At 42.1% G+C, this 25,876-nt stretch overlaps 1 protein-coding gene across 10 annotated transcripts in view; it reads left to right on the top strand.

The window, feature by feature from the left end:
- TNIK (TRAF2 and NCK interacting kinase) overlaps window positions 1–25,876 on the top strand; it is a 415,562-nt gene that overhangs the window by 105,015 nt on the left and 284,671 nt on the right. The window lies entirely within an intron of this gene.

Genomic DNA, 25,876 nt, shown 5'->3' with positions numbered 1-25,876 from the left:
GCCAAGAGTGGAGACCTTTCATGGATGTAATGTGTCATCAGGGGCTAGAGGGGAAAGGTCCGGGGCTGAGTCCCCTAGCCTGAAGATGCCGCAGGAGTCCTTCAGTTTCTCGGAGTTGTAGCTTTCAGTGAAGTGCAAGAGCATGGGATTTGAAATGAGAGCACCTGAGTTTGCATTCTGACTTTGCTGCTCAGTGGTGTGTGACCTGGGGAAGCAATCTCCTTTTTCTCTCTTGGCCTCAGCTTCTTAATTTGTAAAATGAATCCCATACATGACACATTCTTTTCAGCTCTGAATGCCATCAGCTTACAAAGCAGAGTCGGTAGGAAGGATCTGCTCTGCTGACCTCATAGGGTTCTTATGGGAGGTCTGACTCCACCATTCTGGGCAAACTGCAAAGGGCTGTGGTAAGATGGTGAGCTTGCTCATCATCCTCATCATTTTCAGAGTCATTGACAAGGTGGGCCACTTCTTCCAAAAAGAATCCCCTTAGTGGAATGTAAGCTCCATGAGGGCAGGGACTGTATTTGTATCCCCCAGTGGCAAGTATATAGTAAACCTTTAATAAATGCTTGTTGCCTGCCTGCCATGGCTTTGGGGAAATGGTTGTGATACAATGGAAAGAACTTTGGTTTGCAATCAGGAGACCTGGGTTCAAATCTCAGCTTTCCATGATCATTGGGTAATTTTCCTTTTTTAAGCTTTTATTCCTCATCTATTAAAAATGGGGGGGATTGGAATAAATGATCTCTAAACCCCCATTCCTGCTCCTCCACCTCTAGTTCTGTGATCCTAAAAGAAAACCCAAGTCTACTCCCAACCAGCTGCCCATTTCCTTGCTAACTTCTTCCAGAGAACAAGCCCTTATAACCTTCCAAATATCTTCTACTGTCTTTGGTCCATTTCAGTCGATAGATGAGCATAAATGTAGGAAATGTTTTCATTGCAACTGGTAAAAATGATAGGAATCCATTTTATTTCTGCTCCTAGGGAAAAAAGAAGCAACTTTATCTTGGAAAACATTTGCTTGGCAGGCTCTTCATTGTAACAGTCCTCAGTAAGGCATGCCTCTAATTATGGCCTGTGCCTCTGCTGCCTCGTGCTGCGATCCTGTCAGCTCTAATAAATTAAGGCTCAGTTAAGCCATAGACCTAAGGAGGGGAGACCCTGACAGGGAGAGCACCTGTGTGGGTGGAAGAAGCCACCTTCTCTCTGGCAGGTACTGGTACTTCTGGAGCTGCTGGCAAAACAAACCCTGGGGCGGGATGGATGATTCCACGCTGTTCGAGATGTTGCCAACCTGAACTGTGTCTTCTCAGGTTGGCCACAATCCAGGGCGCTTGGGGCCAGAGTCACTTTCAGGACTATGAGTATCATGCAGCTTATTCATTTCTGACATTCTGAGTTCAACCTGGAAAAATTTTATAAGGGTCTCTCTCTCTGTGTCTCTCTGTCTCTGTCTGTCTGTCTGTCTCTCTGTCTCTCTGTCTGTCTCTCTCTCTCTCTGTGTCTCTGTCTCTGTCTGTCTGTCTCTCTGTCTCTCTCTCTCTGTGTGTCTCTCTGTCTGTCTGTCTCTCTGTCTTTCTCTCTGTGTCTCTGTCTGTCTCTCTCTGTCTGTCTGTCTCTCTGTCTGTCTGTCTCTCTGTCTCTCTCTCTCTGTCTCTCTCTCTCTCCGTCTCTCTCCCTCTCTCTCTCTCTCTCTCTCTCTCTCTCTCTCTCTCTCTCTGTCTCTGTCTCTCTCTGTCTCTCTCTCTCTCTCCGTCTCTCTCTCTCTCTCTCTCTCTCTCTCTCTCTCTCTCTCTCTCTCTCCATCTCTCTCTCTCTTTCCGTCTCTCTCTCTCTTTCCATCTCTCTCTCTCTGTCTCTCTCTCTGTCTCTCTCTCTCCATCTCTCTCTCTCTCTCTCTCTCTCTCTCTCTCTCTCTCTCTCTCTCTCTCTCTCCGTGTCTCTCTCTCTCCGTCTCTCTCTCTCTCTCCGTCTCTCTCTCTCTGTCTCTCTCTTTCTCTCTCTGTCTCCCTCCCTCTCTCTCCCTCATGTGTACTTATATATACACACACACACATACATACACACACACACACACACACACACACACACATACACCAGCATATCTGTATATACACAGATATTTTCTGTCAGTAGAATCTCAGCTTCCTGAGGACAAGGACTGTTTCATCTACATTTTGGTTACTCCAATGCTGATCACTCTCTGCTGCATCATGGTATGTGCTAAATAAGGGCTTTACTGAATTGAAAAGCATTAACAATGTACTTTTCACAAAGGCCTTTAAACCCTCGGTGAAGCCTGCTCCCACAGTCTGAGAATTTAAAGGGGGTTTCACAGATAGGGTTTTACTAGTGTAGAGAGAACACTGCAAGAAATCCATTCACCTAAATTGAGAATTGAGGAGGCATCATTTTTCACATCCATGAAACTGCTGGCTGGTGTTGGAAACCTTTAAAATCCCTTCCTACTCCTCTATTCTATGATTCTTTTCTTCTGTTACAGATTCAATAGCTCTTTAATTAAAATTCTTCTCAGATGGCAAATGTAACCTAGAAATAGGACCATGGAAAGAGATTTATCTTGGACTTTCAACTCCATGGGGGCAAGGATAATGTCTTAGTCACCAACCCACTGCCTAGCTTGGTGCCTAACACAGAGAAGAAGCTCCAGTCAAGGTTTGGTAGCCAAATGAATGAATGAATGAATGAATGAATTCTAGCCCTCTTCTTGCCCCTCCCTTAAAACTTCTATGGAGAAGCCTATTTTAGGGGGTGCATCCCACCCTTGGAGAAGCTTCAGTTGCATTTCCACTGACTCAAAACCTTTACACATTTCAGCTTTGTCTCTTAAGTCTTCCTTGTAAACTTAACTTAAAATAGACGCAATTCTTGGATATTTTTCTGACAACAGTGAAATCACATACCAGCCACATACTCTGCACATCTGTCTCTCCATATGTTGGAAATCTCCGAAGATTACTCATTCGAGACCTGCTTCTGTATGTATCAGGTGACTGGCCCAGAACTAGGCTTCTGCAACTCGGCCAAGATCATGGTAAGCCTCCACAGTCTTTGTTTTTTCTGCCTTTGATGACGGGCCCTTCCTCTTCCATGACCAACGTGGCAACCAGTAGCAATGTCATCTGAGACCTAAAGGGTCATCTAATGATGACATGGATGAAGTAGAGGAGGAAATAGTGGCAAGATCACTAGCTCTGGAGTTGGAAGGCCATCAAATGCATGTCTGACATCCCATTACCTACATGAGCTAAGGCAAACCCCTTAACCCCCCTGGGCTTTGTTGCCTCAGTTTCCTCATCTATAAAATGAGGGAGGTGGTGAACTAGGTGACATGAGATCTCTTCTAGCTCTAGCACCTTATAAATAGGGAAATACTTGCATTAAATGATGGAAGGAGGGAGCAAGACCAGAGGAACAAGAAATGTGTGAAACTACAAATGATTTTTTAACAGAGCCAAGCCCCCCACTCTGGTACCTTCTCTTCTGAAATTGCTTTCCCCGATTGTGTGTATGTGTGTGTATATACACATGTATACATACATATCTATCTATCTATTTGTTTATTTGTTTTCAGTCTTTTTGACTCTTTGTGACCCCATTTGGGGTTTTATTGGGCAGAGATACTGGAGTGGTTTGTCTTTTCCTTCTCCAGCTCATTTTACAGAAGAGGAAACTGAGGCAAATAGGGTAAAGTAACTTGCCTAAGGTCATGGAAGTCTTAAAAACAATAATAACAAAACAAAAGAAAAAAAAACAGGAGAATACTGAGGATCTTGAAATCTGGTCCCCATCTCTGTGTAGAGATGTATTAAGAGCAAAGCTAGAGAGGGGTGAGAGCTGATTTATGCTAAAGGCAGGCTGGGCCTTTGGGATATAGGGAGTGTAATTTTAAATCCTTGCCATGGGGGCAAAATTAGGAAGATCTGATGCCAGTTTTGTCCCTGACTAGATGGGAGGCTTTGGGCATATCGTCATATTGTCTTTCCAGGCCTCAGTTTCCTTTTCTGTCCAGTGAGGACCTTGGATGAGATGATCAAAGATCCTTTCTAGTTCTAACTTTCTGGGACTCAGTAATTTTAGATTTCATTGTTAGGAGGCCCATGGGAGCCTACACCAATAATAATGCAAAGCGCTCATGACACTAATTGTTTTCCTAAGTGGTTCTTTTTAGTTGTAATCTACAAAAGACAGAACTAGGGATGGCAGTTCGGTAATTAGTCCCTGATTTCTTAGCCAAGTGGAGAAAAGTTATCATACAACACACCGAATCATCCTTTCCCAGGAGGATCATTCCCACCAATAATAGGACTGCCAAATGTAGAAATCTTTGCTTTCTAAAAATGAACAGTAACAGCTGAAGGAGGGAGAAGCCAGAGATTTGGCCTTTAGATTCCTACCACCACATCCTCCTGGACCTCAGTTTCCTCCAAAATACAGACCACTGACCACCCCAATTTCCTTTAAGCCCCAACTAAAATATCTCTTTCTATGGGAACCTTCCCCCATTGATCCGTCTTGATCCCAGTACTTTCCCCTGTTATATGTTTCCTATTTATCCTGTATAGCTCGCTTTGCCTATATTTGTTTGTGTCTTGTCTCCCTCATTAGATTGGAAGCGCCTTGAGGGCAGGGACTGTATTTTGCCTCTTTTTGTATCCCCAGTGCTTAGCTCAGTGCCTGGTACATAGAAGGTGCTCATAAACACTGTTGTTTAGTTGTTCCAGTCATGTCTGACTTTTTTTGACCCCATTTGGGGTTTTCTTGGCAAAGATACTAGAGTGGTTCACCATTTCCTTCTCCAGTTCATTTTACAGATGAGGAAACTGAGGCAAACAGGGTGAAGCAACTTGCCCAGGGTCATACAGCTAGTGAGTGTCTTGAGGTCAAATTTGAGCTTGGGTCTTCCTGACTCCTTCCTGAATAAGTATTTATTGAATATTTCCTTCAATACAATTACTACATACCCTGAAATGTTGTTGCGCCTGCTGCTATTTTGCTTTGCAAACCTTTCTTTGCCTCTTTTTTTCCATATTCAGATTCAACCCCAGCCCAGGTTAGATGATTACAAATTCGGGGTGGGGTGAGGATACTCTTCAAATGAGGGCATGGGACCAAGGGATCGATTTCTAAGGTCCCCTCCAGCTCTCCTGGGCTCTAAATCTAATTCTGACCTAGTCACATATCCCACAGGCTGATGTGGGTGGCAGCTGAGTGGAGAGACTATGTTTCTTTTTATGTCGTGGTTTTTGAAAGAAAAAAAAACCATTTAAATGTGTCATAAATCTCCTTCAAAAGTCAGTCTCATCCTGCTGTGCTCTGCACAGCCAGCCCGCATCTCCTTAGTGAAAGTGTGTCTTCGGCAAGGTTAATCAAGAGTAGCAGTGTGACGGGAAGCTCTGTTGTCTCAGTCAGCAGAGCCCTGCCGCCTGACTCTGAACCTCAGTTTCTTCATCTATAAAATGGGGACAAAAAATACCTCCCAGGGTTGTAATGAGGACCCGCTGAGGTGATGTGGTAAGCATCTTAAATATGATCCAGAATTATTCAGACTCTCTTCCCTGTAATTGTAGACATTTGTACTGCAGGTAAGGTAGGTAGGGTTGAACCTGGTGCAAAGGGAGAAGTCCTAGATGTGAAATCAGAGGGCCTGTGTTTGAATCTTGGCTCTGTACCTGCCTGTTTGATCTTGTCCCAATTATTTTGCTTCTCTGGGACTTGGGATCCTCATCTGTAAAATGGGTGCTTAGTGCTGTTCCTGGCACATAGTAGGTACTTAATAAAGGCTTGTTGGCTGACTGATTCGATGACCCATAATGTCCCTTCCAACTCAAGATCTATAGTCTTAATATCTAGAGAGAACCCAGAATTGACTAGCTGGATGAATGTATTGCTTTTGTCTTGTGAGAATGAAATGGACCTACTAGCCCCCAATGGAAGCTTACTTGGAATACAGCTCTCACAGGGTTGTTGTGAAATTCAGTGATGCTATGTACAAAACAATCTTTGTCAACTGCTGTTAATGTTATTGAAAAGAGCAATTCTTACTGCATTTAGTGCTGGGGTTCTTCAGCCAGAGACTACACTGCTCCTTGACCCTAGTCTGTGGATGGGACTTGGATGGAAAAAATACATCGCTATTTTAAGCTAATTGGTTTCTTCTGTGACCCTATGCATTATAAAAGCATCATTCTGGGAAAGGGTCTCTAGGCTTCCCCAGACTGCTAGAGGGGTCCATGCCAGAAAAAAGGTGAGGAATCTGGTTGATGAGGGTCATCAGCCTATGTCAGAAAGGACAGTGATATAGGAGACCCCGGTTCCAGATCCCTGGATCTCCCCATACAAAAATGATGTAATGGACCATGGACCATGAATGACAGCAAGAGTGACCTGCATCCATCCTCTCCATTGCCAGCGGGTCCCAGGAGAGGAACCTTTCGGGGTTTTTTTCCTATAGATCATAGGTGCATGGTGCTGTGGCCTCAAGGTATCAATATGGGTAACTGGAACAGGGCCTTTGTCAGCTCAGAAAGGTAATGACCAGTTTTACCCAGTTTTTAAAATCTCATTATCCAAGCTAAGTTGTGCAGTGGATACAGCACTGGGCCTGTCAGTCAGGAAGACCTGAATTCAAATCTAGCCTCAGCCAGTTACTAGCTGTGTGACCCTGGGCAAGTCACTTAACTTGTGTCTGCCTCATTTTTCTCAACTGTAAAATGAAGATAATAAAAACACGTATCCCCCAGGATTGGTGTGAGGATCAAATGAGATACTATTGTAAAACCCTTAACACAGTGCCTGGCACACAGTAGGTGCTATAGAAATGCTTATTCCCTTCCCCTCATTACCCTGCAGCATCGCCATGATTTCCTAGACCCAAAATCCATCTCTGGATACCTCTTCTCTATATGTGTTCTCATTAGAATGTTTATAAATGCCTTCAGGTTAGGGACTGCCTCATTTTTGTATCTCTAGGGATTAGCCCAGTACTTGGCAGGTAATAAGAGCTCAATAAATGCTTTTCATTCATTCATTCATTCATTCATTCATTCATTCATTTTCTGTGCCTTGTCCATGCCCACAGACACTGTAAGCAGCAGAGCCTGGATTTGAACCCTTCTTTGACTCCCATCCCCAAGGCTTTGACTTATCCACCGTTATTACTCTCCTGAAGAGCTTTCAGAACCTTAGAAGACTCTGCTACCTTAGAAAAGAATGTCTTGTTACCCAAGTAGCTGGTACACCTAATTCTACTTAATCTCTTTTGAAAAACACACAGAGGCAGCCAGCCTACCACCTAAGAGGAGCAGCCCACGCTCTTCTCTCCCTGCCCTCCATGGCAGTCCCGGGGGAGCAGTATCTCAGGAAGGCTTAGCTGCCCGAGTTTCTAAAGAGGCAGGTGTGGTCCAGCTTTCTGTAACCCGAGACTGATGGCTGTTTTGTGGAACAGGGAGAAGAGATGAGGCAATGAGGAGACCGCAGCAGGGCTGCCCTGTTCAAGCAGTGATTGATGAGGCAGAAGGAGAGGTGTTTTTGCCGTGGTCCTCCATTTTATCTTTTGCTTAGGACACAAAAGCCAGATGAATGCCTTCCATTCATCATCTAAGTGTGTGTGACATGAATTCAAGGTGGGATCCAGTAGCCAGTGCTGATTGAGGTGTTGGAAAAATATCCTCTGCCTGCAAGTTGGCTTTTTAGTCCAGAAACACAATAGGCTTATGAGTGCCCAGTCATGTTGGTGACTAATTCCCTAGTCCTCCTCTGTGTTTTCTGACATGCCGATTGAACAATGTGAAAGGAGAGCCAAATTTCTGTTCAAAGCCACTGCTTTGTGAAGACCTTAGAAGAATGATGGTAAGCTGGATGCAAGAGAGGGGAGGAGAGGAGTGTTCTCTTGTCCTCCCTGTTTGTTTTAAAGTAAGCTCCACCTAGTAACTGTGTGACCTTGAGAAAGTCACTTAACTGCTGCTTGCCCAAGTTGCCTCATTTGTAAAATGGGGAGAATGATAGCACCTTCCTCACCAGATTCTTGTGGGGATCAAAGGAGATACTATTTGTATAGTATAGATACTTGGCAAACCTGAAAGCTCTTCTATAAACATTCATCATTATCTGTAGTCGGGGTCCCCGTTCTTCACCACTGCAAAGAAAGAGGGACAGCACCTTCCTATATCCCTCCTTTGGGACCAGACTTGGTCATTATCAATATGGTTGTGGTCAGTCCCTTCCTTGTGTGTTGTTTTCCTGCTTTTGCATCAATTCATGAGTCTTCAAGAGATTATATTCATCGTTATGATTTCTTATAGTGCAGTAATATTCCATTACGTTTATGTACCATGGATTGTTTGGCCATTTCCACATTGATGGACATTGACTTCTTGGCTGCTACCAGAGGAGTAGGTCATAATAAGAACCCATCAATTCCTGTTGATTGACCAGTTGATTGTGGTCTCCATGGCATATTTCTCGTTGACCTTTCAGGATGAGGCAGGAGGTGGGATCTCTGGGTCAAAGTGCATTCTTCCATTCTTTTTCACATTTTTTAAAAAAATTATTTTTTCCCAGTGAACGAAAATCGATTTTCTTTTGCATTCCCCACCACCCTTCATTTGAAACAAAACAAAACCTTTATAACATATGCATAGTCAAGTAAAACAAATTCTTCTACTGCCCACTTCCAAAATTAAATAGGCCTCATTCTGGACCTTGAGGCCTTGCTTCTCTCTCAAGAGATAGATAACATGCTTCATCCACAGTTCTCTGGAATTGTGGATGGTTCATTGCCTTGATCAAAGTTCTGAAGTCTTTCAAAGTTGTGTTTATAATTTGGTATCATTGTATAAATTGTTTTCCAGGTTCTATTCCTTCCCCTCCACTCTTAGACGAATTTTATTTTCTCTGAGGTATAATGTCATGATATAATTCTAAACTTAAAATTATTAGTTAAATTGACATTTTATTCATTCATTTCAGGAAATAATAAAATTATAGAATGTTAAAAAATTAAGTATTTTTGCTGTGAGAGCCAATCCTCATTCAGGGTACACTTACTTGTGACAGTCTATGGGTAGCCGTCTCACCTTTTCTTTTTCTGTTTTTGTATATATTCTTTTAAAAATTCATCATTTATTTTAACATTATTTTTTTTAAAAGTTTGAGTTCAGAATTCTCTCCCTCCTTCCACGTCTCCTCCACTCATTAAGAAAGCAAGAGATGTAATAGCAATTATGCGTGTGAAATCATGCAAAACATATTTCTGTATTAGCCACGTTGCAAAAAAAAAATGAAAAAAATTATGCTTCAGTCTGCATTCAGACTCCATCAGTTCTTTCTTTGGAAGTAGATAGCATTTGTCATCATGAGTCCTTTGGAATCGTCTTGGATCATTGTATTGATCAGAATAATTAACATCTTTCACAGGTGATCATTGAACAAATTTGTTGTTACTTTGTACATTATTCTCCTGGTTCTGCTCACTTCACTTGGCATCAGTTCATATAAGACTTCCCAGACAACCTGACCTTCTCAAGTCTGCAGGTATTATCTCATAATTCCTGACAATGAAATCACAAGCTAAATTGAAATTACTGTGGTCATTTTACTGACTGGCAAACTGAATCACAGAGAGACTTTATTTTATGTGAAGCAGCTTTTTTTTTTTTATAATGGAAAGAGCCCTGACATGAACAGGACTTGGGTTCAGATCCGGATTCTGTTATTTATTATCTGTGTGGCCTAGACATTGTCCTTCTGATTGAGGACTCTGTGAAAGTCAGGTCTTCGAACATTTATTAAGTGCTATGTACCAGGCACTGAGGATACAAAAAAAAAAAGTCAAAAACCCGGTCCATGCTCTCATGGACCTTACAATCTAATGGGGGAGATGACATGAACATATACATCTCTCTTCTATCTATACATATCTACAGACATATGTATGCATAAATATGTACACAAGCATATAATAGACCAGAAGAAATTCCTGAGAGAAAGCACTAGAATTAAGAAGAATGGGAATGGTTTCTTGCTGATGGTGAGATTTTAGCTGAGATTTGATGGAAGCTAGGGTGACTTAGTTTTAGGCCGTTAGCAAATACTACTCACGAAGTATAATATCACATAAAAGAACTAGACTGAACATCTGAATTTAATTCTGGATTTGATAGTAGAATGGTTATTTAATTGTTTCATCTATATAGGAATTTGTTGATTTCTAAATCTATCTGTTCTCATGAGCCTTGACTTGAAATAATTTTATAAAAATGATCATAATGATGATGTTAGCTAGATTGTCGATACCACATAAAGGTTTCTAAATCAATTTGCAAATATTATTTCACTTGACCCCCACAAAAACCCTGTGGGGTAGGTGCTAATATTATCCCCTCTTTACAGCTGAGGAAAGTGAGGCTGAGAAAGAAACTTCCCCAGGGCCTCATGGCTAATCAGTGCCTTCCTGACTCCAAGTCCTCTGTGCCATTTAAGTAGCTGTTAATGGTGGAATAATGATAATGATGATGACTGAATTCAAGGATCTGTGATTTCATCAATATGGCTGCTCTCCATCAACTTAGATTATAACTCCCACTGTGGCAGAAATGTTAACGAGTCTCTGGGGCCACAAATTACTCATAATTTATGGCTAACCTGCTGATGAAGAGCCTTTTTCGGTAGCTGGACCAGTCCTTGGGTGCTAGGTTTGCATTCCATCAGTGGCTCTATGTAGAAATCCCTTGGCGGTGGATAAGACCAGCCAGAGCTTAGATTCTGGTTAGTTACTTTCAGGGAGCCAGGGGCTATCTCCACAACATGACCTGAGATTGGGAGTTTGAACCCAGCCTAGGAGACTTTGGCTCAACCAATCAAAAAGCCCTTAGAATTGATTTGCCACAGCCAACAAATGGATCTCCAGTGCTAGGCACTGGGGATAGATCCCTGGGTAGACACGGAGTGGGCTCCTCTCAGAGAGCTCACATTCTATCAAGGGAGCCAATGTGGACCCATATAGGCATTTTCAAAACTGAAATTGAAGGTGATTTGTAGGAAGAGGGCATTATCAGCTGGGGTAGGGGGAGTAATGAGGAAAGGCTTCACTTAGGATATGGCAGTTGAATAATTCTTGAAGGAATGAGGCATTCCAAGAGGTGTGGAGGGAAGTGCTTTCCAGAAATAGAGGGCAGCCAGACTGGAGGCTGTGTCCCCTGTGTGACCTGGGAGATCCCCACTTCTTCTCTCTGGGCCTCGACTTCCCATTGAGGAATGTTAAGAGGTCCCCTAAACTTGTCTTTTGAGTTGCCATATTTTCCACATTCCTAACCTACAAAATAAAAGGCTTGGATTAGATGGTCTCTAAGGTAAGGACCCTTTTAATTCTGCATCCTGTGAATGGTTATAATAATAGACTTGTATAGCAATTTGAAGTTTACAAAATGCTTTCTTTTTAACAACCCATTGAGCTAGTATTCAGAAAGGGAACATGGTAGGTTAATTTTGCCTGCTCTTAAATGAATGTCACTGTGCCGTTTAAAAAATGAGATAAAGAAAATGGAATATCTGCTCCAGATTTCTCAGAAAATAACCCTGAATTGAGGGGTTATCTTTTATAACTGCCCACAATTGTTCTCATTTCATATAACTGCTCCCTTCCATCACTAATGGAATTTTTCCCCCTCCTAATTAAAATCTTTGAATGTACTTCTGTCCTTAGCAGATGCCTCTAGCAAGTGACTCATCCTTGGTCCATGGCTTCTTCTCAAACAGACCAGGGGGAAAAAGTTCTCCTATTCATAGCCATTTCTTTTTCCATCTGTTCAGTTCTTCTCAGGCCTCCTAACCCATCAAACTCATAGAATCTGCGAGTTGGAAAGGACCCTGCTAGCCATTTTGGTCCGTTCTATGCAGAAAAGGAATTCCCACAACAACATAGCCAACAAGTGATGTCCAATGTCTGCTTGAAGACCTTCAAGGAAGGAGAAACCACCATCAATTCAATTCAATTCAGTTCAATTGAATAAATACTTACTGATCACATGGAAGTTGTAGGGCACTATACTAAGCACTGGGGTCCAAAGACAAAAACCAGCACAGAATTAGCTTGGTCTCAAGATGCTGACAGTCTTCTGAGAAGAAACAACATGTCAACAGATGAGTAAATATAAACAGTGAATAGAAATTATTTTCAAGAGAGGGAGAATAACCACTCTCACAGCACACCCTTGAAAATAATAAAACCCTATTTTCCATTCGAATTCAGACTTTTCACTAATTCCCACTGTGGTTTTCCCAAGTTGGACTGCAATGATGAATTTACTGTGTTTTAAAGACTCATGTGCCCAGGACGGGGCATTCTGGAGATTATGAAATCACTAGCTGTCTGTCCTTCCGATAAATAAAAGAGCCTACCTGTAGTTTATAAATAGACCTTCCATCTTTTCAGGTGGCTTCTATGGAGAAGATGGAAAAGAGGTTTTAATTGAGGGCCGGGGATGGTTTCCCCCTGGCTCTTGGCTGGCTTTCTGGACCAAAAAAGCCTTAAATGCAAATTATCAGATTATCATTGTCTTTTCTAGAAGTAAGTTAAAGCTTCTAGGATTTTCCCAACTTTTTCAGGCCACACGTAGAGATCAAACACAGATATTGATCATTCTAAAGCCTTCAAAGAGTCTTAGAGATGTTTTCTTTCTTAGAGATCAAGCGATCTCAAAAAAAATCTTAACAAAAATGGAAGAGGAAGAGGATGAATAAAATCTCATATTATTACATTGAAGAGGCGGTGTGGTACAATGGAAAAACCACTGAATTTGTAGTCCTAGGACCTCAGTCTGTATCCCAGTTCTGCCTCTTACCATTTATGTAGCCATTGATAAGTGACTCATCTGGGAGCTTCACTGTCACCATCTTTAAAGTGAGGGAACTGGTCTTAGTGTACCTGTTGTTTCTAAGATGTGTCGTTTCTCATGTGCCTTCCAGTTCTCTGTTCATGGTGCCCCGATTAAAGCTACTTAGTAAACAGTCAGCTATTGAATGCTTACTATGTGCCAGGCACTGTACTAAGTATTGTAGATACAAGGAAAGAACAAAAAAGTCCCTGCCCTCATGAAGCTTACTTTCTAATAGGGGAGATAGCCTGTAGATACAGGATATATAAGGTATCAATGAAAGGTAATTTCAGAGGGGGTGGCATAGCTGTGGGGATGGTTTCTTGAAGATGGTAGGTTTGAGATGATGCTTAAAGGAAGTCGAGGGAGTGACAAAGCAGAGATGAGGATGGAAAGCATCCCATGCACAGGGTACAGTCAGTATGAAGGTGCACAGACAGGAGCTAGACTCTGGTACAAATGGAGCAGGAAGCAGCTTGGTGCAGCTGGGTTGTTGAATGCATGGAAGGGAGATGAGAAGGGGAAAAATAGGAAGGGGCCAGGTTGTGAAAGACTTTAAACACTGGTCAAAAACTTTATATTTGATCCTGGAGCTAACAGAAGGACACTAGATTGGGGCAGGGTCTAAAATGACCAAACATGAGTAACTTAGGAGGATGGATTAGAGTGGGGAAACTGAGTCAGAGCAGCCAAGGAAGACTGAGGTAGGTTCAAAGCCAACCTTCGACCCCAGGCCCTGAGCAAGCCTGAAGACTGTAAGACTATACTATAAGACCAGAAGAGTCTTATAGATTTATAGTACCCTTAGAGAAGGGGATGACCCGCATTGGAAAAGGGAGTTTTCTATTCTACAAAGGAAATTACAGATCCATTCACAAGTACAGGGTGTTTCAGAAGTCTTAGTAGTTTGAACTGTATTAGGACTTTGGGGATTCTGTGTGTGTATGTATGTGTGTGTATATATATATATATATATATACATATATATATATATGTATGTATATATATATATATATATATATATATATATATATATATGTATGTATATAGATAGATAGATAGATAGATAGATTTATTTCAGTTGTTACTCTTGTCCTGAGATGGATCACTGGCTCAAAAGGTAAGAAAGTATGGTTGCCTTTGAAGCAGTATGTTAGAAATACTCAACTCTTCAGCAATTGCTTATTTACCATACTATGAAATTGACTGGCATGCTGGAGACTAATTCAAATAAGTCTTTCTTAGGGATCAAGAAGCCATGTGTTAGAGGTGCTGGGGGGTGTTCAGACTGGGCAAGTTGCCCAAAACATGCTGTTGGACACTCCTGAGCTTTACTAGTTTCCTAGGGAAGATGCCAGGTACAAAGGTACGGCTGATTTGCATGCTGTGTTTCCAAGGCAACAAATTCAAGAGGCAATCATAAAACACCTACTTTGTGCATAGTTTTGTGCTAGGCTCTGGGGAGCACAAAAGTGAGAAACAACAGAATCTCTGCTCCTCACAACATTTGCAATTGAATGGGACCAAAGCTGTACTCACAGGAGAGGGACAGAAGAATGCACATAATAAGCACAAATAGTTTGGCAGAGTGTGTGGGGTCTAACAGGTTGTATGCTTGGATCAGAAAACAAGCAGTAGGCAGACTTCTTTTCTGGCCTCAGCCCTGGCCCCTGGTGTAGAGTCTGAAGGCTGCCTCTAATGGAGATTGGATCTGAAACCTCATTGAGATGGCCCTTCCTCTTTTCCAGGCCATAATTTAGATCCTCTTCCCCTACCCTCCCCCTCCTTTTGAATTATGAGATGTATAAGGATTTTTATTTTTTTTCTGAACTGTTTTCCTTTAAAATCTTGAATCTTAAAAATCTTTTTTTTTTTTTTTGAAGAGCAGAACTCAGGTAGATAGATGAATTATGTTTGTTTCAAGGCCAGAGGTACGATCAAAATACTTAATGGAAATCTGGGAAGAATAATCCACCCAGTGATATACAACCCAGACTCATGCTTTTCATCTTCCAGATGTGCATGGAACCTTTCTAAAACTCATTCATGGTTCACAGTGCCCAAAATGCGTAGTGTAGAAGAGAGAGCCATGGATTTGGGTCCAGTGGGACTGGGGTCAAATCCTACACCAGAATCTGAGTGACCTCAGGTCAATCACTTCTTCTTCCCAAATCTCAGTTTCCTCATTTGTCAAACTAGATCTCATGATCTGTGGTCTTATGAGTTCTGAATATTGGGACCCTTTTCACAATGGAGAGGATTCCTGTGTCTTTTGGAGGAAATGGAACAGTTTTATTCACATTCATCAAGCACAGATTATTCGTATCATATACATGCATAGGTGTGTACATATCTAAAGGCACATGTAGCTGTAGTAGAACCTCAGCCAAACATGTGGGAAACAAGTTACTCAGGAGAACCTGTAGCAAGTTTGCACATGGCCTAGACTTGTGCAAGTACCATACTTTTATTTATTTTAGATGAAAATTAATTTTAGATTTTTCAGATGTTGTTATTCAGTCACTTCCAGTCATGTCGGACTCTTCATGACCCCATTTAGGGTTTTCTTGGCAAAGATACTGGAGTGGTTTGTTACTTCCTTCTCCAGCTCACTTTACAGATGAGGAAACTGAGGTAAATAGGATTAAATGACTTGGCCAGGGCCACAGAGTTGGTAAGTATCTGATAAATAAGCCTGCTCTTCCCTCATCTAGTCTCATGCTTCTCCTAGCGTGACCCTTCTTTTGGCTGGGGTGTCCTTCCATTATACTCTTCATCACAACTTACAGAAATTCTATTCTTTCCTTAGACTGGTGGGCTTAATGAGAACAGCTTTGGTGGCCGCTCTATCGTTCCTGGTAAACTAGAAGGGCCCTGCTGTTTCCTTTGACTTCTGAGGGTCTTCTCCGTAAAGCAAAAAGAAGAAACTGTCTATGTGGTGGTGTGATCCCCCTCCAATCCAGTCACACTGTGGGAAGCTCCTCCAACAGAGTTTTCCCCCTAAAGTCTCGACCTGCTTTTGTTTTCTCATAGAAGTCATGATTTCACCTTTTTTGAAAAAAAAAAAACCTTATCTGGATGTTATGGAAAATAAAATTTCCATTAAATTGTTTCCCTTGTTTTCAGCTCAAATGCATCTACTTTCTGATACAAATTGACTTGTTTTATATAATATTGCTAATAGTATTTACATAGCACTTTGAGATTTGCAAAATGTCACATTTAGTCTTCACAACCACTCTGTAAGGTACGTGCTAGAATTTTCCTCCTTTCACATATGAGGACACTGAGTCTGAGAGAATGACTTATCTAGGCTCACACAGCTAGTGAGTGTTGAAGCAGAATTTGAACCCAGGTCTTTCTGAATCCAAGCCTAGCCCCCTATGTGCCGAGCCACCTAGATATGCTGGTATTTTAAAGGAGCCCAAGCTTAATTCCAGTTACATCTGTCACTGACAAGAAAAAGCACTTATTAAGTATTTACTGTGTGCCAGGCATTATTCTAACTTCTAGGAATGCAAATAAAAGCAGAAAGTTAGCTCTTGCCCTCCATGAGCTTACATTCTAATGGGGGAAACAACCACATAAAAGGAAGCTAAACAGAGCGAGGAAGAGGAGGAGGAGGAGAAAGTCTAGGAGAGTCTGGAGGGCAGCCTGGAGAGGGATGAAGGCATCGCTGACGTAGGCCTCCTCCTTAAAAATGTAGAGTCTAGGATGAACCAGCCAATGAGGCGAAGAGGCTGAAGGGACAGAAGATGCTTCCAGTATGTGAAGTCCAGTGGTGGAGTGAGCTTAGAGAGGTCTCTATGGCACAGTGGAGGTCTGCAGAGTCAGGAGCACGGCCTGTCAAAGGAAGGTCAAGAGACCCCATAATTTATGGGCGATTGACCAGCTCCCCTGTGGTAGTTTTGATGATTCTCGATTGTTGCTTTAGGCCTTGACTTGAGAACCTAACCCCCCTGGAAAATGTGATTTCCCTGCACATTCCAGCCTGCTGGACCCAAACAAACAGGTCATCTCTAATGTCTATGCTTTTGCATGGGCTTTCCCTGTCCCTTAAGGGGCGTGGCCTCTGTCCTCCCCTTTAGACTTTTAGAATCTTTAAGGCTTAGCTCTGCTGTTCCCTCTTGCAGTCATCCTGTCCTAAATCCCTGTAGCTGTTAGTGCTGTCTCCCTCTGGAAATTCCTTTGTATGCTTCTATCTTTGCACGACCCCCATCCCTTCTACCCCCCTCCCTCCATTCCTTTAGATCAGGGCCTATTTTTCATTTTTTTTTTATCTCTAGCAGTCAGCCTTGTATTTAGTAGGCACTTAATAAATGCACGTTGAATAAATTGAGGTGATTTCCAAGCATGGAGACACGGAATTAATTTTGGAGCAACCTTGTTTGTTGAGCCTTCCCTCTGAAGTGTATTTAGAAGGAAAGCAGCAGTTCTCATGCCCGCCTGGCGGAAGCGGACTCATTCCATTCCTTCACATCCCACCTCGAGCTGGGGTGACAGACACAACACAGACATATCTGTCACATTAGTCTGTGTGAGCTGGTGATTTTTGTTTTCATCATTGTGGTCCTGAGCCTCAAGAATAGGAAGAAAACCAAAACAACTCAACAAAAATCTTACACCACACATTTTTCTCCTCTTCCATATCTGGAATTCTTCCAGGAGGTAAAATGCAATGATCTTCACATTCCCCCCTCCAGAAGTTCCCAGAAGCCTGGGCATTTAATTATTTTTTCATTGTCTGGAAATTAATTAGGATGTTTCATGGTGACCCGCCATCCCTTACCCCGCTCCAGCCCAGATCAAAACAGAGCCCAGAGCCTCTCATGGGGATATCCTTGCTGGAGCCCAGAACTGACCCCTAGACCAGCAATAGGCAGACTAGCTAGTATCCTTGATACAAGTTGACCTGAGAGAAGATAATAGTAATAATAAGTTAAATGATATGATACTTTAAAGTTTGCAAAGCATTTTACAAATTTAAGGGAAGTAGTCTGCATAGTAGATAGAGAGCTTGGCCTGGAGTCAGAAAGATCTGAGTTCAAATCCAGCTCAGACCCTAGCTATGTGACCTCTGCTCACTTCAGCTTCCTCAACTGTAAAACAGGGCTAGCAGTAGTACCACATGTGAGAACCAAGTGAGATTATAATGGTAAAGCACTTAGCACAGTGCCTGGCAAGTATGGAGTGCTCTACTGTGTAAATGTTAGATATTATAAAGAGAGGTCCATGAAGCCCAGGTTTGAGTCCCTTCTCTGACCCTCCCTGGCTGTGTGACTCTGCCAGTTTCCTATGCCAGTGAAATTCCAGTCTCTTTCCCTTGTTTGTTCCTCATAACAACATCAGGACGTAGCTACTGCAGGCTTGTGCCTTAATTAACACAAGGAGTGAGAGGGAGAGGTGAGATTCTCTCTTTATTCCACCAACATGAGACCTTAGCACAGGGCCTGGTATACAGCAAGAGCTCAATAAGTGCTGGTTGCCTCACTTACCAGGAGCCAAGGGCTGCAGTAGGTGGTGGGAATCCCAAGAGAAAATAATGCAACCCAGTCCTTCAATGGGGACCCTGAAAGAAAGGTGAACATATGTTCCCTTATTCTAGATATTATGTCATAGTTATACACAGTCCTTCAAAGTTATGAAGGACCATGGAGTCGTTGGAGACTATCTGATACTGTTTTTAAAGTCTTTTCAAATAGCTTTCCTTTTCATGAATTGTTTGTTAAGAATCTTGAATTTCAGTTGGCTGTGAGATGTATTCCGGGCAAGCTTTCAACAAACATGGGATGGGATGTTGGGCAGAACTGTCATTCAGAATCCATTGCCGAGGCTTAGTGGAGCCTGGAGAATGTGCCCACGGAGGCCATTCCTGAGCACCATTTTTCTGTGGTTTCCAGCACAAATGTAAAGTGAGGCCCAGGGCAACGAAATGAAAATAATGGTTCCAGGCATGTTCGCTGTACTTTGTAAATGCTGTTGCCATTGGGTCCTCTTCTTTGATTGAGCTGTGAAGGTGTTAGGGAAAAGCAGTAATGTCAAAGTATTAAAAATGAGTTGGTTAAGAGAGAATTTTTAAAAAATCTTCTCTGGCCACTGCTTCAAGAAATAAGTAAAGAAAGGATATTATTTCAAGAGGTAGAAGAGTTCCTCTTAACAATGGAACCAAATCTCATTTTGACTCACAAGATATCTTAGAATTGGAAGGTGTCCCATTGCGTCCTCCCCTCTCTTGCCTCCTTTTGTGTGTTGTCTCTCTCCATTAGATTGTAAGCTTCTTGAGGGCAGAGATTGTCTTTCTTTTTATTAATTATATCCTCAGTGCTTAGCATAGTGCCTGGAACATAGTAGGTGCTCAATAAATATTTATTGGATTGGATTAATTGTAAGGGATCAAAGTGGCCATCTAGTCTAGTCCCTACCTGAATAACAGCCCATCTTTGGAGACCTCCTATGAAGGGGAGCTCTCTGACTCCAAAGGTAGCTACTCCTCTTTGGGCCAATTATAATAGTTTGGAAGGGTTTTTTTTAGTTGATCATAAATGTATACAAAGTCTCTAAGATCTCCTTCAGCTCTAAAAATCTTACTATGAATAAATTTGTACCATATTCAAGAGACTATGCTGAGCCATAATGATTTTAGAGCACTTTAGTAATTGGACTATTCCTAGCAAGATCAATATGGCAGTGGTTGGAAATTAGGACTGGAGCTAGGGCTCAGACTGGTGGCACTGAGACCAATTTGGAGATTGTTCTATTAGTAGGTAAGTTGATGAGACCCTGTATTAGGAAAGCAGAAATAGGAATAGAATTGGGATCTCAGAGTCCAAAGGGCTTCAGTGGCCAAGCACTCCAACTTAGAACTGAGTAATTATATTATGTAAAATTAGATAATATTAGTATATGAACTTGGATAAGCTATCTGACTTTCTAACATGATGGAATCAATCCATATATTCTAATATAATTCCTTATACTAGTTCTAACCTCTAACCTGAAATACACATGCTACAGTATACCAGCCATCCAGTCTTCCTTTGAAGATATCTGATGAAGCAAAACCAATTCCAGCTCAAGGTTGCCCTTTCTGTTTTCTGTTTGCCTGTCTATGGACATGCTCTGAAACTGAACCCGATACTCCTGATTAAGTATGATGAGATCAAGGTACAACGAGACCATGACCTCATTATAACAGGTAGGAATAAGGTTATATGCTACTGAACATTTGCTCATCATCCTTGAGAGCTGGAGTTTCTTCCAGGGGAGTTTTCTTCTCCAACGTAATCACAGGTCTGGGTTAAAAAAAAAAATCTGTTAATTCAGTTGAAATGCAACTGTACCATATCTACACAATGAGTTCAATATCCTTGTCTCAGTACAGAGTAGTCCTGACCTTTGGCCATCTTGTTCTGGAAATCCCTGAGACAGGCAGGTGGCAAACAGTAGATTCAACTTGCCCCGTAAAAACTCATCTGATTGTGGCCCGTCTGTTCTTGAGAGGCTAGATGTTTGTGGTCGCAGGAGGTGACCCTTGCAGCATATGTCCTGGAGCAGCACGGTATTACCCATTTCATTTCTACCCCAGCTGGCTCTGATCTCATTGATTCCCTTTGTGGGGAAATGTTTATCAATTATCTGCCTTCCTTGCAATCCACACCAGGAAACTGCTCCCTAGGTTAACTTCAGCTTGAATAAAAGAAGGGAAGGGGGAGGAAGCTTCTGCTCCAGCTGGTAAATGATTTACTCTCTTCGGTGGTAGGAAGCCATTAGTGGGAGATGAAATATTACAGTATAATTCTGTAAATAAAGCAACTAACAGGTCTGTACCCTTTGGTTCAGAACTTCCACTGAGAGTCTGACATCCCAACAAAGCCATCGATTAGAAGAAAGTTCCCCAAAATATTTAAATTTATTTAAATATTTAAAGTAACCTTTTATAGTAGCAAAGAACTAAAAGCAAAGTAGATGTGCTTTAATGGAAGGAAGGCTAAACAAATTGTGGTACATGAATGTATGAATTACTGGGTACACATGAGTGTGCAGCACACGAGCAGTAACTAGGAGGAATCCAGAGAAACTTGGAAAGACTTACACGAATTGATGCAGAGTGAAGTCAGCAGAGCCAGCAAAAAGAATGTACTCACTGGCTCTAAGAGTGTAAATGGAAAGAACTATAAAACGATCATGAATGAGCGTTGCAAAATTAAAAAGAGCTCCTGGCCCCAAAGAAGAGATGTGAGAAAACACCTCCACTTACTCCCTTGCAGAGGAAAGAGGTCTGCAGGGTTGGAACTTTGCATATATTAGCATATTTTAAAAATGTGAATTACTTTTGCTGATTGTTTTCTCTTTTTTTCTTTAAAAATATATTCTGTTATGTGGGCCGTCTTTATGGGAATGGGTGAGGAGAGAGGATGAAATTTAAGTGATGTAAAAACAAGATATCATTAAAGGTTATTTTAAAAAATTAAAATATTATGGTATGGCCTGCTGTAAAATAGGAAGAGAGTGATCAGATTGCTATCTAAAATACTTACATATTTCCACTGAGGCAGTGAGGAAAATGAGAGCACCCTTTGGTTGGCTTAAAAGAGAACAGGGACCCTGAGGAGGATGTTTCTCTATGTGATAACTTAAACCCCAAAACAAGATGATTAGGGATGGGCAGTGGGTGTAGGGGAAGAAGTGTGTTCTCTGGACTCACAGGACCTGTGTTCCAGTTCTCCTTCTTGACCTTTCCTACCTGTATGACCTTGAGCAAGTCACTTAACTCTCCTGGGTTTTACTTCTCATCTGTAAAATTAGAGAAGTGGACTTGAGAGCCTCAGAGAGTCCTTCTAACTCTAGATCTGTTATCTTTTGATCTTGAGGCACAGTGGATAGAGCTCTGGGCCTGGAGTCAGAAAGACCTGAGTTCAAATCTGACCTGTTTGACCCTGGGCAAGTCATTTAACCTCTACTTGCCTCAGTTTCCTCATCTACACAATAGGAATAATAACAGCACCTACCTTTCAGGGGTGTTGTGAGGCTCAAATCAGATAACATTTGTAAAAATCACTTAGCAGAATGCCTGGCACATAGTAGGTGTTATATAAATGCTGATCTCCCCCCCACTTCCCCTGTGACTGTCTGTGGGATCTTAGAGTAAATCACTTATCCGGGTCTCAGTTTCCTCCTCTGTACGGAGGGAGCCAGAGTTTATAATGTCTGACTTTTAGCTCATGAGTCTCTTCTTTACAAGACTTACACGGTGAATCCTTCTGGGAGAATATTCAGGACATTCAAGGGTCAAGGTCAAGGAAAGGAGTAAGGAATAATTATGGTGACTTATGGTTACTTCAAGGACATACCAAATGCTTACAGGGCAGTTTGGGATTGTAAGGACTTTGTAGCTAGAGGAGATCCCCTGAGTAGGGAATCATCCCATCTAGCCCTCCTGTTTTACAGATGAGATCACTGAAGCCCAGAGAAATTACAGGATTAGCCCAATGGGAGCCAGAACTATCCAGTCATTAGGCTCATAGGATTTATAGATGGAAGGAAGGTGATTTCATCCAACTTCCTCATCGGACAGATGAATAAATAGAGAAATAACTTAGAATCATAGAAGTATAGATTCAGAGTTGTAAGAAGTTTTGAGGTCATTCAGAACAAACAGAGAAAGAAACTCAGTCCCAGGGTTTTTAAGATGCTTACTTACCTGGAGTCACATAATTAGTAAGTGGTTGTCGGGATTTGAACTTTGAAAGTCCCCTGACTTTTAAGCCAGAGTTCTTTCCTCTGGTTTTCCATTTTGCAGATATGGGAATTCTAAGATTCAGAGCCCATGAAATGCCAGTGCTAACACAATACGTGGCATACAATAGGTGCTTAATAAAGACGTGTTGACTTAATTGACTTGATTTGACTTTCTCAAGGTCACAAAGTTTGTAACTTATCAGAGCCAAGACTTGGATCTGAGTTGATTTTTCTTTTGACCAATTTATTCCAGATGAGCTGCTGGAATACAGGAGCACTGGTGTCAGTGAGTTTGCCGAAAGAGGGTATTTGGGGACAGAACAGAGGGAAAAGTGGAGGATACTGTAGCTGTGGTGACTGGTTTCTAATCTCACTCATGATGGCTTATGCTTTCTCAAAGGACTTTGAGATTTAGAGCTGTCTTAGCTCTTCCAGCCGTGGTAGGCCCATTATTTTGGTTTCAAATGATAGCTAGCAAATTCTTGGAATCTTTCTGATCCCAGTTAAGCCACCATCCACTTCATCAAACCCCTTCTTCAGCTTTCCTTTGTCTTGGCGGTCGGTGACAGCCTAGCTATTGTCTCTACCCAACCCAGGGCCCAATTTGTCCACGCTGTGTTGTTATAAAAAGCTTTGAGTATGTGAGATCAGCCAGCTGACTTTCAGCTCACCCCCTTGAAATCTGAAACGTCACATTTCAGGTTTGACCAAACTGTCTGGTTGCCCCTTCTCAGATGACTCCTGACTATTGTACCATCAAATGTGAGGGTCTTTATTTAGATGTTTTTTCCTCTTCTTCTTTAGGATTTTTTTTTTAAATGAGTCACCCATCTTGCAGCTTCCTTGGTAGGTGTGTCATCTTAAATGCTCCTAATAGTGAAGCTGAAACAAAAGGAGCCCTTTGTATCGGCAGCTCATTTGCTCAGACTAAAAAGGCTGCTTCTTCCTTTTCTTTTCATCTGTGCTAGCTGAGGACAAGCTAAGCAAAGCTTCTGCATCCAATAGGGATGGCTGCACCTTGGAAGAGAGCTCTGGGCTGGGAAGGATCGGCTGTGCTTGCAGGAAAATGAGACCCCTGCTTACATTCTTTGAGGCCCTGTTAAGTTATAGGCATCTCTCTGTTGTTTTTTTTTTCTTTCCCCATCCCACTTGGAGAGTGAGAGAATCATACTTCTATGGCCAAGAGCCTCATTAGGATCAGGTGACCATAGATTGAGAGCTAGAAAAAGACCTTAGAGGTCACTTCTGGCTGTTACAAATGAGGAAACTGAGGTGCAGAAAAGTTTCATGACTTCCACGGGTCACACCACTAGTAAGAGGGTGAGGAAGGTTCGAACCCAGGTCTTCTGGACGTCAAGTTCCCACTACACCATTGCAACTTTCCCATGTCCCGGTTTCACTCTCTATTTCCATGTACATTCACAGAGCCTGTGATTCTTCCTGGCTTTTTCTACTTCAAGTGAAGCCTGTGAGTTAAGTGCATTCTTCAAATAGCTCGCCAAATTAGGAATAGAGTTATGAACTCTAGCATGTGAACTTGGCCAAGATACGAAAGCTTCTTGGGCTTTTGTTTCCTCTCTTCTAGAGGGAAGGGATTTGATTTTAGGGTCTCAGATGCAGAGCTAGGAATGTGCCTTCGAGATCTTCCGGTCCAACTCCCATAATTTGTTACAGATGGGGAAACTGAGACTAGAGAGATTAAGTAATGTGCCAAAACCACACAGGCAGCTAACAGCAGAGCTGTTGATTTGAACCCAGGTCCTCAGACTCCAAATTCATGTTCTTTCTATTGTCTGAAGCCCTTTCAGCTTTTGAACCTTTGACCTATAAAATGTTGGAGTCCGTCCTTTCTAGCTCTGAACCTATGATACCATGCTGCTCAGAAACATAAAAGACCCTGCCTTATATACTTCAGGATTTGCAATTCTAAATGGAACGTAATTGACAAACTGAACTGGAATAACTCCCATTGAAGGTACGTTTTGGGAGACAAGCAAGTCGGCTCCAGTGAATAATGTCTCCTGTAACTCAGGAGGCTGATTCAAGGGCTTAGGTCTTAGTTGAAGTCATGGATCTCTACCTTTGCATCCTCAAAGTGAGTGGGGTTTAATTGAGGTGCAGTTATCAGCTCCAAGGTCAGTCTTGGGAGAGGAGACAGGAAGGTGACTCCCTTCAGACTAAGAATCAGTCCCCAGGATTAGGAAATAAATCCCATTGACAGCTGGTCAACCCGAGGGATGCTCTTAGCCCCGTTGGAAGGTTCTCTTTGCAGACATCTTCACTTGACCAGCATTCATGTACATGCAGAGCTGGGGATGGTCAGCCACATCTTCTCCCACCTGTTAAGGGTGTACTTTGTACAAATAGAATGCGATAGAAGGCTGGTAGCTGAAAAAAATAATCCCAGTTGTGTTTTAGTGAGTTTTCTGTAAAAAGACTCAAGGAGTTATGCTCAAGCAGGAAGTAAACTCCCCGGCCAGGGAGTTTTCAGGGTTTTTTGTCCTTTTGTTCCCAGTTCTTGGCGCATAGCAGGTGATTAAAATGATTATTGATTGATTAATGTAGAATCTGGGATCATCGCTTTATCTGGAAGGGACCTCATAGGTCCTTGGGTCATCTTACAATGAGAGACCTCGGAGGGCTGGGGGTAGGGAGGGTGTGATTTGCTAAAGGTCTCAGGGGTTGGGAACAGCAGAGATTCACACCCAGGTGCTCTCAATCCAAATCCATGTATTCTGTTTTGCAAATGAGGAAACTGAGGCATATGGAGATTAAATGACATGTCCAGGGTCACACACAGAGAGCTATCAAATGTCTGAGGCCAGATTTGAATTAGCAAGAGGAATCTTCCTGACTCCAGGCCTGGGACTCTATCCACTGCACCATCTACCTGTCCTGTTGTGAGAGTCTTAGCAACAAGCTAATCCCAAAAGGTCTGTAGGAGGCGATACTTGAGTTCAGCCTTGAAGGAAGGCAGGGATTCCGGAGAGTGTGTTCTCAGCTTGAGGGGCGCAGGCAGCAAGTTGAATGTTGTTGAATGGGAAGTGGTAAGGAGACCAGATGTATTGGAACATAGAGTGTACCAGGAGGAAAAAGATGCAATAACATTATAATTTTTTCCTTCCTCCTCACCCTCCAATATTTGTTTCTATGTTTTTATAAATATCTGATTTCCGTAGGATGATTTAACTTTTTTTTTTCCTTTCTTGCCTTAGGTCTAGAGAGACAGTGAGTCT

This window comes from Phascolarctos cinereus, unplaced genomic scaffold (assembly GCF_003287225.1).
Source record: "Phascolarctos cinereus isolate Bilbo 61053 unplaced genomic scaffold, phaCin_HiC Scaffold_7;HRSCAF=346, whole genome shotgun sequence".
In the NCBI taxonomy this organism is placed as follows: Eukaryota; Metazoa; Chordata; class Mammalia; order Diprotodontia; family Phascolarctidae; genus Phascolarctos; species Phascolarctos cinereus.
Note: the sequence above shows the minus strand (reverse complement) of the source record. Positions and strands in the feature narration are given on the sequence as shown.